Genomic DNA, 15,682 nt, shown 5'->3' with positions numbered 1-15,682 from the left:
TGTGAATGATTCTTCTGGTGGGCACAGACGTATTCTTGTTTCTTGTCGATAGATGTTAATTTACATTCCGCTGTTTAATATTCCACACTCTGACATTTGGCAATGTAATAATGAATTTCTAAGAACTATGGATGTATGAAATGTATTAAGTATTGTAACTCGTTCTCATTATTGAACCCTTGGAAAAAATATGGAACTTTCGGGTTCTCCCTTAGGGTGTGCCCGACGGATACCGCCCGCTGTAGTTTGCTTTCGGAGTGCTTAGTGTCTGGTGGAAGACGAGCGCCTCCGTAAGTATGTTATTTCGGACGGTTCTGCCACAGCAGCTTAGAACCAAAATTGCGCCCCAAAAAGTAAAACTTTCCGGGAGACCAGCATGAACCTTTCGAAAACGAATAGATTCGGAGGCTTTGTCGGGGTTCATCTTCACAGATCTGCTACCGCTCCCAGTGAACTAAGGACAGCAGCACACGCTGCCAAGTCAAAGACGGTCAAACAAAAGCAAAGGGAGCCCAAGAATCCCCACCACCCAAAACCTCAAAATCCCAAATGAAACCTATGAAATTGGGCTTGAGGATGGTTGGGCCCGTATGTCAGGGTATTCTGGATATTATCACTGGTTGGGCCCGTATGTCAGGGCTGCCAAACAGTGGAAATCTAACAGAAGGTGAACGGAATTGCGTGGAGGACAAGAAAGTTTAACGTCATGGCTGTGAACTTTTTAGTGGTATGTAGAAATGGTGCATCTTTTATAATGACACGAGGGAAAAAGCCTCAAAAACTTTCCATGAACAAGTCACACGGTTCAAGGAGGAACACTGCAGCGTGGATAGAAATGCCAAAGACGACCCAACCATTCATGGACGATGGACGCCGAACGCCGTGCTGCACAGGTTAAGGTCTGTGTAGGTCCGGAGAATCCTGAGAGACTTCTGCGTAAAAGTTTTGATAGCTTCTGCCACTGGGCGCTCCATGACATAGAAACCTTGCATTAGGTCGGTCCCAAGCTACTCGTAGGGACGGACTGACGAGCAGATCACGGGGAAACATAGACCGAGCTGACCGAGCCAGGTTTCAGAGATAAGATGACGACGTCGGCTCGGAGATTGCAAACACAAGTAGCGTTGGAACCGAGTACATAAACAATCAGTCACCTTTATTTACCGTTTAGATCATATATTTACACGGAGTTAAATCATTTAATGGTTTTGTAAATACGTATTTATACTTAAAAAAAAAAGGTACTGTAGCAAGTGAGAAATTTTGAGGAAGGGAACTAAATCCCACTTCCCTTAGGTGCCAATGGCTGAAATCCTCCCTATATGAATTAAATAGATTATTAGTCTATCTAATCACATTTACTCTATCCCGTATATGCTCTTTACAGTTTTCTCTCTTTTTGGCCATTTATTGAAACGGTCAAACTATTTAATGGACCGTTTATTTAGAACATACTCCTGCATGTTTAATGGACCGCCCTTTATTTAGAGCATACGTACAGTAGTCAGGACTACTGCTGCATCGTCCAGTTGCTACTTGCTTCGAACGTTTGATATTCGAAATCTGGCTATGGAATCTTAGGAAAACGGGGCTAGATAATTAGTAGAAGCATTGACGATGGGTGGAATAGAAGCGAGCAGTAATTATTTTATTTTAATTGCGCTAACTCGGATTTGAACTCAAGACTTCTGGTTCCGATATCATATTAAGTTGCATGCACCAACAACTCAATCAAAAACTTAAGCTGATGGGAAGATGCGGACATTTCACTTATATTCAACACTGTACACATGTTGGGGCAGTGGCATCATATGGCAGCAGGTGCCATGCTATGTGTGAAATTTCAAGATGTGTTAGTGTCCGGTCACTTGACCGAACCGCGGAACTGGTGTTTGAAACAGCAGAAACGCCGGATGTAATAAACCATTTTGATGAGTAAATCTTCAGAAATCACACGTTGCCCACACCGGGCGTTTCTGCTGCTGTTCCCATCTCACGATGACAGAAAAGGTATATCGTCCTCGTGTTGCCTATACACCTAAGAGCGATTACAATACTTCAAGCTACAACATGTTCATTTCGTCGTAATAAATCGTGAATTATTTACTGCTGATTAATTTGATGGGAAAGAAAAATACTATTCCAGTTTATAATCTACGATCATATACGAGTAAGCGAACAGGCTGCTAGTCATTATATCTTTTGCTGATGTGAAGGGAACGAGAGCATACGAGCAATAAGCTAGACATAGAAGTATAGACCTTGGTGGGCCTAGATAGAAGTGCATGTGGAAAGAATTAGAAAAGAGAATGTAAGACATGATAGCTTGTAATAATAAAAAAACTTATTTTAGATAAATAAAAGACAAGTATTGTATAACCTGGCTTATAGCCAAGCACTTGACTTTATTATTGACCTCGCTCTAACATCCCCCCTCTGGTGGTAACATCTATGGCTATCACTAGTACAGAAACAAGCTGTACTCCCGGCTGGGAAACCCCTTCAGTCCCGGTTTTCCAACAGAGAGCACGAATCCGGGACTAGTCCCGGTTGGTAATACCAACCGGGGCTAAAGAGGCCTCCCGGCCTGTCCACGTGGGCTGGCCCTTTAGTCCCGGTTGGTAACCGGGACTAAAGGTTTTCTTTTTTTTGTTTATATTTTCAATTGATGATTCGTTTTGGTTTTCGAATAGGTTTTCGAATACGTATTCTACGCTGCTAATAATATTCGTATTATCCGTTTGTATTCAATCCAGTTTCGAAAACAGCAGTGGTACATTTTGGCCATGGCGGTGCTCCACAACCAGCGTACCCATATACACAAAGAAACAAGACGGATCTGCGGCACAGTGGAGTAGCACGCCACGGCCATGGCGCAGCCGGCACAAGAGCCGACTCGATGGCTCAGCGCAAAATCGTGCAACAAAAATCGAAGAGCCATATCCCATTACAAGATTGCCGGCACGAGGGCTCGGCACATGCATCCATCCGATTACAAAAGGGGTAATAAGAAGAAAAGACGGTCACCGTGGCGGCTTGGTGCAGATGTAGGGGCGGTGGAGATTCGCGGTTCGGTCGCCGAATTAGGCGATGCTGGCTCGCGGTGCGCCTCGGCATCGGGCTCAACCGTTAGGGACGTCGTGGGAGTTGTCGAGGGGGTAGCTGACAGCTTGTGGATGGGGCGCCGTGTGGCCGAACTTGGGGTCCGAATCGACGTAGACGTGCTCGTGCTCCTCAGCGGCGGCGCTGGACTCGGGCCCGCCGGTCTCGGGGAAGATGAGACCCGCGGGATGGGAGGGGGTCTCGTCGCCGGCTCCGGGGCTCCTCGTCCTCGACGGTGCGTCGGCTCGGGCGGCTCCTCCGCTGCGGCGTCGGGCTCGGGCGCGGAGAAGGTGCGGCAGCACTTCCACTGGCGTGCTGCAGTGGCGATGGGCGACGAAGACGAAGAGTGAGGAGGAAGAAGAAACGACCGCCTTATATAGGGGAGGGACCTTTAGTCCCGGCTCATGTAAACGTTCAGGACTAGGCTGGTAATACCAGCCAGGATTAAAGGTATACCTTTAGTCTCGGCTCGTAATACCAGCCAGGACTAAAGGTCTTGGTGCAGATGTAGGGACCCGTCCCGTTGCTGCCCGCGGCGTTGTCACTTGCGGCCAGGACTAAAGGTCTTGGTATGCATCGTTGAGCACGTCTGTAGCGTTATCTGCAAGGACATTTTCTTGTCGCGCTGTAGTGACTCTTCGGTACGGTTTGTTTTCATGTGTGCTCTCGGCTAGCCTAGTCACCTGTCAGTGTCAGATACAATATATATTAGGAGTAGTAAACGCAAATGATGAAGTCCTGTACCATGCATACCAAGAGTAAATCTACGGGTTCAACTACAGATGTGCTCGACGATGTTACCGGGAGTGCTAAACATTTATGATTTTTTTTACCATAGTAGTAAGTACGTGTACAAGAGTGTACAACTAGTTACCAGGACACCCACCCTATCATTGTACTCCTACGGTCTACGGTGTAGTACGTCGAACAGACGAGCACTACTACTCTCCACTGTTGACGACAGCGATCTCCTCCGATCCGGACACGCACCCACTATTGCATTGCAGGCCATCCGGCCAAGCTAGCCTTTTTTTACCTTTAGTCCCGGTTGGAGAGAGCAACCGGGACGGAGCCTCCAGCCAGGAGTAGACTTTTACTCCCGGTTGGAGGGACCAACCGGGAGTAAAAGTTAATCTTTAATTCCGGTTGGTAGCTTCAACCGGGACTAAAGGTCCCCTACAGCAAAAGCCTGCCACAGTAGCCGTTGGGCTAGGACCTTTAGTCCCGGTTGGAGCTACCAACCGGGACTAAAGGTTTCTCTAGTCCCAGGCGCGAAAAATACCGGGACTAAAGCCAAATTTCGAAGTGGATCAAAAGTCGTTTCTCTACTGGTGTATATGATCTAGAGAACAGGAGTTCTAAACAAAGTTAAGATTTTTGTGTGGCTCTACTTTTAAGATAGGATTAGATTGAAAACGATATTTCAAGTTCTTGGTGAATTGTAATGGCACCTGCCCTATAAGGCGATAATCATCACATTTATGATGGCATAGTTCTAATTAATTATTTTTTAAATAAACTGAGTGATAGACTTATATCTAATATATCATTTTCAATTATTTTATTAAAACCTTTATTACAGCTAAAAAGGAAGCAAAGAGTAAATCTACAAACTTAGTCGGAACTTAAATGCAATACTCCTTCCATCCTAAAATGAGTGTGCATCTCACCTTAAGAAGTCAATCAATTTTAAGTTTAACTAAATTTATAAAAATTGGTATTAACATCAGGTGGAATCAGATACGAATGTTACTATTTAGCATCCTTTTTGTAGATCTGAATATCCTCGAATACTAATATAAACTAGCTCGGATTTACACTTGCATTCGGATATCCATTTAACTTTATTGTCCATTCAACGATTTTAGACAAATCAAGTCATATAATGAGAGATCAAAGCATAAATATACTAAACTCTATACATACAAAAAATAAACATATATTATTAAACATGTTAACTATATAATTTAATAATCATATTAATTTTGTGTGTGTCATTAGTATTTAAGATAAAACATGAGCTATAATTACTCATAGAAACAACTTTTAAAAGTTGAATGTTAACTATTTAAAATACATATTATACATCATTGTCATATTGATTGAAATTAACACAATTAGTCATATTAGATTACTATCATTAGTTGCACAAAAAAATTAGTTACATGTTTCTTTATATATCATTACTAATTTTGTCAGTTATTACTTTAAAATGGTTTCAATTGGTGTGTATTAGTAATACAATATAATTAGTTATTAATCACATGGATAATTTTTCACCTAACACTATTTTTTATGGATACAGACGATATCAAATATCCACCCATTTTTTAAATACGAAACTAGAATGGATAGAGAAAACTAATAAAAAAATTAAAAAATGTCCATTTAGCATCTATATTAGAAGAGGACATAAATATGACCATTAGTTTTAGTAGGTATGAATTTGAATAATCCAGATTTCCAGACATCCATATTTACATCTAAAACTATGTTAACTATAAAAAATACTTTGCATAACTAATCTAATATACTTAGTTGATACTCCATCCGTTTCAAATTATAAGTCGTTTTGATTTTTTTGGTTCATCCATTTTCATATGTATCTAGACATATTATTATATCTAGATGCATAGCAAAATGGATGTACCAAAAAAATCAAAGCGACTTATAATTTAGAACGGAGGGAGTATTATAAAACAATGTTTTTCATAGATTTAGTTAAATTTAATATGAGTTGACTTGTTAAGAAGTGAGATCCTGTATCTTTGGGGAGTAGAATATGCTCCCTTCGTTTGAGAGAGAGTGTTACTATAGAGTTTGTGTCGGTCAAATATTCTTAATTTTGACTAAGCTTCTTATGAAAATGGTTTTCGTGATTCATCCAATGATATTAATTATGCATCATAAACATTAATATACTCTTATATATTTGGTTAAAGTTAAAATTGTTTACTTTTTCGGGAGGTGAGAATGACGTGGCACGGAGGGAGTATGAGACAAAAGACACAACCACCTTGCCGTGAACCAAAGAAGTGGAACCGGGATGTCATACACAATGCACAAATATCTAGCGGTCCGAGTGCCACGGCGCCTGCAAAATCCTGCCATCCTCAGGCCCGACCCGAAAGTAGGTGCTCCTGGGCTCAGGCTGTCCACACCGCTCGCCTCTAAAGCATGCGCTACGCTGCGGCCGCACCGCTAAAGCCCGCACCGCTCGTCTGGAAACCACGCGCTACGTTATCGGCCGGCCGGTCGAACGCTACTCCTGGAGGACCACTGTGCGCACGCTACATGGACTGTAGCGAGGAGAGAGAGAGAGAGTTGGTGAGAGAGAAAGGGAGAGAGAGGAGAATAAAATATGAAAAAGTGGATATAGAGTATGTGATAGAGATAACACGGGTGCGGGAGAAATGAGTATAGAGTAGAGAATCTCGATGACTAGGATAGAATATTCCTTTTTAGAGATGAAAATAGAGGTGGACGAGTGCGGATAAACCTCAGGCACCATGTTTGCAGCAGTACTGTAAAATTGAATGTGATCCCATCTCGATTTGGCCAGACAAGGCACCAACCGAACTTGAATGCAACAGTGAAAAGAGACTCTTGCAGGCAGCTCTGGGTTCTGACCTTTGCGGCATGACCAGAAAGTTTGCAGGCACCAAAACAAGGAAGCATGGCACGGATGACGACCTGCGTGACCGAGCTGACCTCACCACCAGAGCCACACATGCTGACAGGCAGGCAGAGTGACAACAGGTGACACACGGGCGATGGCGATGGCGATCGCGACGCGACGCGATCGGATGGCACGCACAAGACTCCCACAGCTTGCAGCGTCCGCCGATGGAGCTGTTCCATTCCATCGCCCCCGGATAGCTCATGGGCTCATGGCCGTGCTGTGTCGCTGCCACACAGCATTGTGCATTTGCCAGGCTGGTTTTGTCACTGGTGCCCGGCGGCAGAAACGGTCAGCCGCCCGCGCGGCCGCCAGCTCTCATCGGCCAGGTTGTTTGGTTTCTCCCTCGTCGGGTTCGGCCGGCTGGCCGGCTGGCTGCTCACTCCATAAATGTTAGTCGTCATGATTTACGTGTCGATAGATGTATTTTATTTTAAGAGCTGCGGTTGTCATATTACTAAGTGTTACATCGGCATTTCATGTATGTAGATCACAAGTTGGTAGAGTTCGTGCCCGTGGACAAACGGGATTATGAAGAGGTCATTGAGGAGTACGAGGAGAAGATCTTTGTGCAGGAGGGAGCCCCAGAGCCTTTTGTTGCTGACTTTGTTGACCCATCGTCTACCCAAGGCAAACCCTAGTGTATAACCCATATTTTTACTGACCACTAAATATATATATGATGTGCATTTATGTTTTAGATATTTTATGGAAACTACATGCATAAATACATCTACCTATGAGTCCTACTAGTACAGGTTGAGTAGCTGCTATGCTAAGGATTTCGGTAGCGTGAGTAACCTGCCGTTACTGAAAATAGGTGATAATTATGATTACTCATAATAAATGGTGGAAAGGAAAAATGGTGACCGGACAGGGATATGATTTGAGTATTGGTGGGTGTAAGAGGTTGTGTCCTGCGGCCAATAGGGCATAGCTTGGTTACATTTTTTTTTCCTGTCTGTATCGGTTAAGGACCGGCCGTTGTATAAGGCTCTAGGCAAGTCACAGATTTATTATCCCGAGCACATACTTTCGTCAGATTTAACACTAACGGTGTCAAACTGCGGACGTAAAAAGTCAAAAATATTCTTAAGTTTGAATAAGTAATTAATATTTTTGAGTATCTTAACGATCTCAAATTAAAAAACTCAAAACTAGAAAGTTATAGATCTCATCAAAATGTACAATATTTATAAAAAACTTATTTTTATTTGATTCGGTATAAAAATGTGATTTTTCTAAGACATATTAATCATATGAAATCATTTTTTATGGAATTAAATGAAAGATATTTTTTTTAAAAAAATATAAATATTATCGAGATCTACAACTTTCTAGTTTTGAGTTTTTTTATATGATGTCGTTAACATGCTAAAAAAATTAATTGTGTATTCAGACCTGAGGATATTTTTGTTTTTTCACACCCACGATTTGACACCGTTAGAACTAAATCTGACGTAAGTAACATAAAGAACAAAAGAGTTCAGAACAGCGGCACGTATAAAAACTCCACTTTTTTTAGTGGCTCGTATGTAATTACCAACTCTAATAATAAAAACCTCTAAGTTTTTACCCTACGACCTACGCTGATGACGGCAGCGAGGAACAACACGACAGACACCCCTCTCTCTACTCTCTCTGTCGGTGGTTTTAGTAGTATAAAAAAAAACTCACCTGCCTAATCACTCCTTGAGCGGACGCAGATCTTTTGTGCCAGGAACAGGCAGGCAGCTCTTCCGGCCGGGAGAGGATCCGATCCGTTGGCCCTCTCTGTAGATTTTCTTACTAACCGCGAATCGCCGGTAGAAAACGCCGCGCGGTCGTCGTCCGTCCGTCCCCTGGGCTTCATCCATCCGCGCGCCGTAGCCGTCCAGCGCTCCATCACCAAGTCGGCCTCATCTATCCTCGCCCCCGGTCTGAACATGCCATTATGCTCTCGCCTCTCCGCGGACCGCACGGGACGCAGCCGCCACACGGGCACGCGCACCTGCTGCGGGAGTTGTCTCAGGTCACTGCACGTCTCGCCTTAGCCCTGCTCCCTCGACCCTCCGGCTCGCGTTTCCTTTGTCCTTCTTGCACTACTACAGAAGTTAACTATAGAAATGGCTCTAGAGTCTCTATAAAGGTGGCTACGCCAGCTGTCCTTCTCGTAGGGGCGGTTTTTCTAACTGCTCCTGCAGTGCTCTCTGTAGGGCCAACTGGTGTTTTCAACCGCCCCTACAATGCCCTCTGTAGGAGTGACTGGTAATATCAGCCGCCCCTGTAGTGAACTTCTGTAAGGGCAGCTGTATCACCAGCCGCCTGAAAGGTCCTAATATGACTAGAGGGGAGGGGGTAAATAGCCTATTTAAAAATCTACAAATCAACTAGAGCAATTTGATTAGTATGACAAATAGCGTAATGCAAACTTGCTCTAGCTCTACAAGGGTTACAAGCCACCTATCCAACAATTCTAGTTGCAATGATTACTTAGGCACCCAAACTTGTTATATAGCTACTCACTAAGAGCTCAACTAGATGAATATAAAAATAAAGCAAGCTCTCAATTCTAATTACACTAAAGAGCTTGTATTAACTAGTTTGCAAGAATGTAAATAAGTGAGTAGGGTGATTATACCGTCGTGTAGGGGATGAACCAATCACAAGATGAAGATTAAGCCAATCACCGGGAGAATACAAATGACAAGAGACAATCGATTTTCTCCCGAGGTTCACGTACTTGTCAACACGCTAGTCCCTATTGTGTCGACCAACACTTGGTAGTTCGGCGGCTAAGAGGTGTTTCACAAACCTCGTCCACACGATTAGACACCGCAAGAACCGACCCACAAGTGAGGTAACTCAATGACACGAGCAATTTACTAGAGTTACCTTTCGACGCTCCGCCGAGGAAGGTACAACTCCCCTTACAATCACCGGAGACGGACACGAACAATCACCAACTCGTGCCGATCCTCCACCGCTGCACCGAGTCGTCTAGGTGGTGGCAACCACCAAGAGTAACAAGCGAAATCCGCAGCGCAACACGAATACCAAGTGCCTCTAGATGTAATCACTCAAGCAATGCACTTGGATTCTCTCCCAATCTCTCAAAGATGATGCATCAATGATGGAGATGAGTGGGAGGGCTTTGGCTAAGCTCACAAGGTTGCTATGTCAATAAAAATGTGCAAGAGTTGTGGCTTGAGCCGGCCAAGGGGCTGTAAATAGAAGCCCCCGTCAAATAGAGCCGTTGGCTCAAAAACGGGCTGACTGTGCGTCGATCGGACGCTCCGGTCACACTGCACCGGACGCAGCACCGGACACTCCGGTCGTGAATACCGGACGCGTCCGGTCGACATACCGGACGTGTCCGGTCGCCCCAGACTGCCACGTGTCCAGTTCAAATCAAACTTAGCCGTTGCTGCCCCTTCTGCTGACAACCGGACGCAAAGTCACAAATGACCGGACGCTGAGCCGCAGCGTCCGGTGGAGTACAGTAAGCAACCACGCCCAACCAGACGCGTCCGGTGGTACCGGACCGGACGCTGCCAGCGTCCGATCGGCTGCTCTGCCGTCTGCTGCCTTTTCTGATTCACACCGGACGCGTCCGGTGTGGCGACCGGACGCGTCCGGTCGCAGAGTCTGCCGCCAAAATACCGGACGTGTCCGGTCACATACCGGACGCGTCCGGTCACTCTGTAACCAGCGCGACTAACTCCTTTTCGACTCAATCTCCTTCACCCTTGCTCAAATGTGCCAACCACCAAGTGTATCACCTTGTGCACATGTGTTAGCATATTTTCACAAATATTTTCAAGGATGTTAGCACTCCACTAGATCCTAAATGCATATTAGAGCATCTAGTGACACTTTGATAACCGCATTTCGATACGAGTTTCACTCCTCTTAATAGTACGGCTATCTATCCTTAATGTGATCACACTCACTAAGTGTCTTGATCACTAAAATAAAATAGCTCCTATATTTTATACCTTTGCCTTGAGCCTTTTGTTTTTCTCTTTCTTCTTTTCCATGTTTGAGCATTTGATCATCACCATGCCATCACCATTGTCATGATCTTCGTCATTGCTTCATCACTTGGAGTAGTGCTACCTATCTCATAACCATCTTGATAAACTAGGTTAGCACTTAGGGTTTCATCAATTATCCAAAATCAAACTAGAGCTTTCAACCTCCCCCTTTTGGTAATTGATGACAATCCTTATACAAAGATATGAATTAAAGTTCATTTGAATCCATGTTGCTTGTCCAAGCATATTTACCATGTGTAAAGGATATGTGCAAGTTTCATGAACTCCATATGATAGCAATTGCTCCTCCTACATATGTGCTAAGAGTTTGGATTGAAGCTTGCATATATGCTTAGATAGGAAATATAGGAGGCAATTTCTACCAAATGATGCTAAGGTATAAGAGATGGACCTTTGAAGCGTGATACTAATTGAAGTGCACCAATATACCATTCTTAGCACCATTAGTAACTAGACATACACCAAAAACTAGAATACCTCATGAGATCAATATTACAAGCAAGGATCTAGTTTCCATAGAGTGAACATAGGTCTAGTTACTTTAGCCTATGCATGCTAGTTTTTCATTTCAACATTCAAACCTACAACTAGCATACACCACACAAGCATGGATATTTGAAATTAGAACTTATGCCATGCAAGCAAACATATGTAATGCTCATTCAAATGCACCATACAAGTTTATGAGCTTGCTCCCCTTATTTGTATGCTCAAAATTTTAATTGATCCCCTTCGTTTGTCATATATTATCTCTCCCCCTTTGTTTCACTATCTTTGTACACTATTTCTCCTCCTTTGTCATCAATGACTACAAAGGCTTAAAGTATAGATATGGTAGGATTATTAATGTCAACAATTTGCACAAAAGGTGTCCTCAAATTATAGATATGTTGGGGTGAAACCATGTGAAATGAGGATCATTTTCCCAATTTGGTTCAATCTAGATTATTTGCAAAAGATATTTAAATCGGTTTAATCCAAGGACAAGCTTCTTCATACCTCTAATTAAGGGTTATCTTGTACCATGTTGAGTTAAACACTTATAGCTCATTTTCTAAATCAAACACTAGGTTTGCAAACCCATAAACATGTCATATGCTACCACTAGATCATTTCAAACATACAAGTAATAGTGGTACCATACAAGCATCAAATTCATTTGATTTTCATGAATAAGCCTATTCAAATGTGAAATATGTCTAGATGCACTAATCATGTCCTTAGCAAGGATGTATGCCATGCCAATCAACTTTTACCTTGGATTGCTCGAAGGAGAGACATGTCATATAATGGGGGTGCATCAACACATATTGGAGAAGTCAAGTATATTCAATTCATTCCTTAGCTTTCAAAACCTCTTCTCATCAAGTGGCTTGGTGAATATGTCGGCAAGTTGATCTTTAGTGCCCACTCTCTATGCAAATATCCCCTTTTGTTGGTGATCTCTTATGAAGTGATGATGAACATCTATATGCTTTGTTCTTGAGTGTTGAACCGGGTTGTTGGTGAGCTTTACGACACTTTCATTGTCACATAGCAATGGCACTTGCTTGAACTTGATTCCAAAGTCACTCAAGGTAGCCTTCATCCAAAGTAATTGAGCACAACAACTACCGACCGAAATGTACTCCACTTCGGCGGTTGAAAGTGCTACACTATTTTGCTTCTTTGATGACCAAGACACAAGTGATCTTCCCAATAGTTGACATATGCCTGATGTGCTCTTTCTCTCAACTTTGCATCCCGCATAATCGGAATCCGAATATCCAATCAACTCAAATCTTGCTCCTTTGGGATACCATAATCCAACATATTGTGTATGCTTCAAGTACCTCAATATTCTCTTAGTTGCCTTCAAATGACTTTCTCTTGGTGAGGCTTGAAATCTAGCATACATACATACACTAAACATCACATCCGGCCTTAATGCGGTCACATAGAGTAGGCTTCCAATCATAGACCGATACATCTTTTGATCCACTATGTTGCCACTAGCATCACTATCCAAGCTTCCACTTGTCCCTATTGGTGTACTAATAGCTTTACTCTCCTCTATTTCAAACTTCTTGAGCATGTCCTTGATATACTTGCCTTGACTCACAAATGTGCCATTCTTCATTTGCTCGATTTGAAGACCAAGGAAGTAACTAAGTTCTCCAATCATGGACATTTCAAACTCATTATCTATCATTTTCCCAAACTCCTCATAAAATTCTTGATTTGTTGATCCAAAGGTGATATCATCAACATAGATTTGCATCACAAACAAGTCATTTCCAAGCTTCTTGGTGAAGAGAGTGGTGTCAACCTTTCCCATCTTGAATCCCTTAGAGAGTAGGAAATCCCTCAATCTCTCATACCTAGTTGCTTGTTTCAATCCATACAAAGCCTTTCTCAACTTATAGACATGGTTGAGTTTCTTCTCATCTTCAAAACCGGGTGGTTGCTCAACATACACAAGCTCATTGATGTACCCATTTAGAAATGCACTTTTCACATCCATTTGGTACAACTTGATGTTGTGGGCACAAGCATAAGCTAGCAAGATCCTAATTACTTCCAATCTTGTAACCGGGGCATATGTTTCTCCAAAGTCAAGACCTTCAACTTGAGTATAACATTGAGCCACTGATCTTGCTTTGTTCCTTATTACTATCTCATCTTGATCTTGCTTGTTCCGAAAGACCCACTTAGTTCCAATCATATTATGATCCTTAGGCCTCTCAACTAAATCCCATACTTGGTTTCTTGTGAAGTTGTTTAGCTCTTCATGCATAGCATTTATCCAATCAATATCCTTCAAAGCTTAATCTATCTTCTTAGGTTCAATGGATGACACAAATGAGAAATGCTCACAAAATGAAGCCAATCTTGATCTTGTTTGCACACCTCTTGAAATATCACCAATGATAGTGTCCAAGGGATGATCTCTTGCAATATTGGTTGGTTGAAGCACTTGCACTTGATTGCTAGCATTTGATTGATCACTTGGTTGAGATGATGAACTAGCCATTTGTTGATCTTGCACATTTCCATTACTAGTGCTTGCTTGGATTTGATCATGAGAACCACTAGCTTGCACATTTGAGTTAGAGAGCACTTGATTCTTGTCATCTTCAATATCAATCACCTCTCTAGGCCTTAACTCATCAATGTCTATATTCTTCATTGCATTGACCAATTGAGTGCCTCTTACATCATCTAGATTCTCATCTTCCTCTTGGGAACCATTTGTTTCATCAAACTCCACATCATGAACCTCCTCAAGAGTACCACTAGCCAAATTCCAAACTCTATAAGCCTTGCTAGTAGTGGAGTAACCAAGCAAAAAACCTTCATCACATTTCTTTTCAAACTTGCTCAATCTAGTGTCTTTCTTCAATATATAGCATTTACAATAAAAAACCCGGAAGTATGCTATGTTGGGCTTTCTTCCATTCAATAGCTCATAAGGTGTTTTCTCCATTATGGGATGACAATAGAGTCGGTTGCTATAGTAGCAAGCCATGTTGATTGCTTCGGCCCAAAATGAATGACTCACATTGTACTCACTCAACATTGATCTTGCCATATCAATCAAGGTTTTATTCTTTCTTTCAACTAGCCCATTTGATTGAGGAGTATACTTGGCCGAGAATTGATGTCTAATTCTAAATTCATCACATAACTCATCAATTCTAGTGTTCTTGAATTCACTACCATTGTCACTTCTAACTTTCTTGATGGTTGTTTCAAACTCATTGTGAATGCCCTTGACAAATGATTTGAATATTGCAAACACATCACTCTTGTCACCAAGAAAGAACACCCATGTGTATCTAGTGAAATCATCCACAATCATAAATCCATATTTGTTTTCACCAATGCTAGTGTATGTGGTTGGTCCAAACAAGTCCATATGCATCAACTTAAATGCCTTGGATGTACTCATCATGCTTTTCTTAGGATGTGTATTACCAACTTGCTTTCTGGCTTGACATGCACTACATAGCTTATCCTTCTCAAATGTGACATCTTTCAAGCCTCTAACTAAGTCATGCTTAATCAATTTGTTCAATTGTTTCATTCCAACATGACCAAGCCTTCTATGCCATAACCAACCCATGCTAGACTTAGTGATCAAACATGTTGACAATTGAGCTTCTCTAGCATTGAAATCAACTAAGTATAGATTCTCATATCTAAATCCTTTGAATATTAAGTTAGAGCCATCTACACTTATGATCTCTACATCATCCACACCAAATATGCACTTGAAACCAAGATCACACAATTGAGCTACCGACAATAAGTTGAAGTTTAAGCTCTCTACTAGTAGCACATTGAAAATGCTCAAGTCATTGGATATTGCAATCTTACCAAGCCCTTTGACCTTGCCTTTAACATTGTCACCAAATGTGATACTATCAATCCCATTGCTCTTGCTTTCATTGATTGAATTAAACATTCTTGGATCACCGGTCATGTGTTGTGTGCACCCAGTATCAAGCACCCAATGCCTTCCTCCGACTTTATAATTGACCTACAAAAGAAGATCAATTTCTTTTAGGTACCCAAACTTGCTTGGGTCCTTGTAGGTTAGTTACCAAGGTCTTTGGTACCCAAATGGCCTTCTTCTTTAGATCCACAATTGGTGTACTAATGAACTTAGCCTTCACACAATTGGTACCCTTATAAAGCATGTAACAAGAATCAAATTTAATTAAGGATACATTAGGTAGCTTGTTCTTGTTAGTCTTGCAATTTTGCTCTATATGCCCAACTTGCTTGCATCTATTGCAAAATCGACCATTGCCCTTCACAAAGCTAGCTTTGGGAGTGACAAAGGCCACCTTGCCTTTCTTGGGGGTATAGCGTAATCCCT

This window comes from Miscanthus floridulus, chromosome 16 (assembly GCF_019320115.1).
Source record: "Miscanthus floridulus cultivar M001 chromosome 16, ASM1932011v1, whole genome shotgun sequence".
NCBI classification, from domain to species: Eukaryota; Viridiplantae; Streptophyta; class Magnoliopsida; order Poales; family Poaceae; genus Miscanthus; species Miscanthus floridulus.
This window is presented reverse-complemented; position numbering follows the sequence as displayed.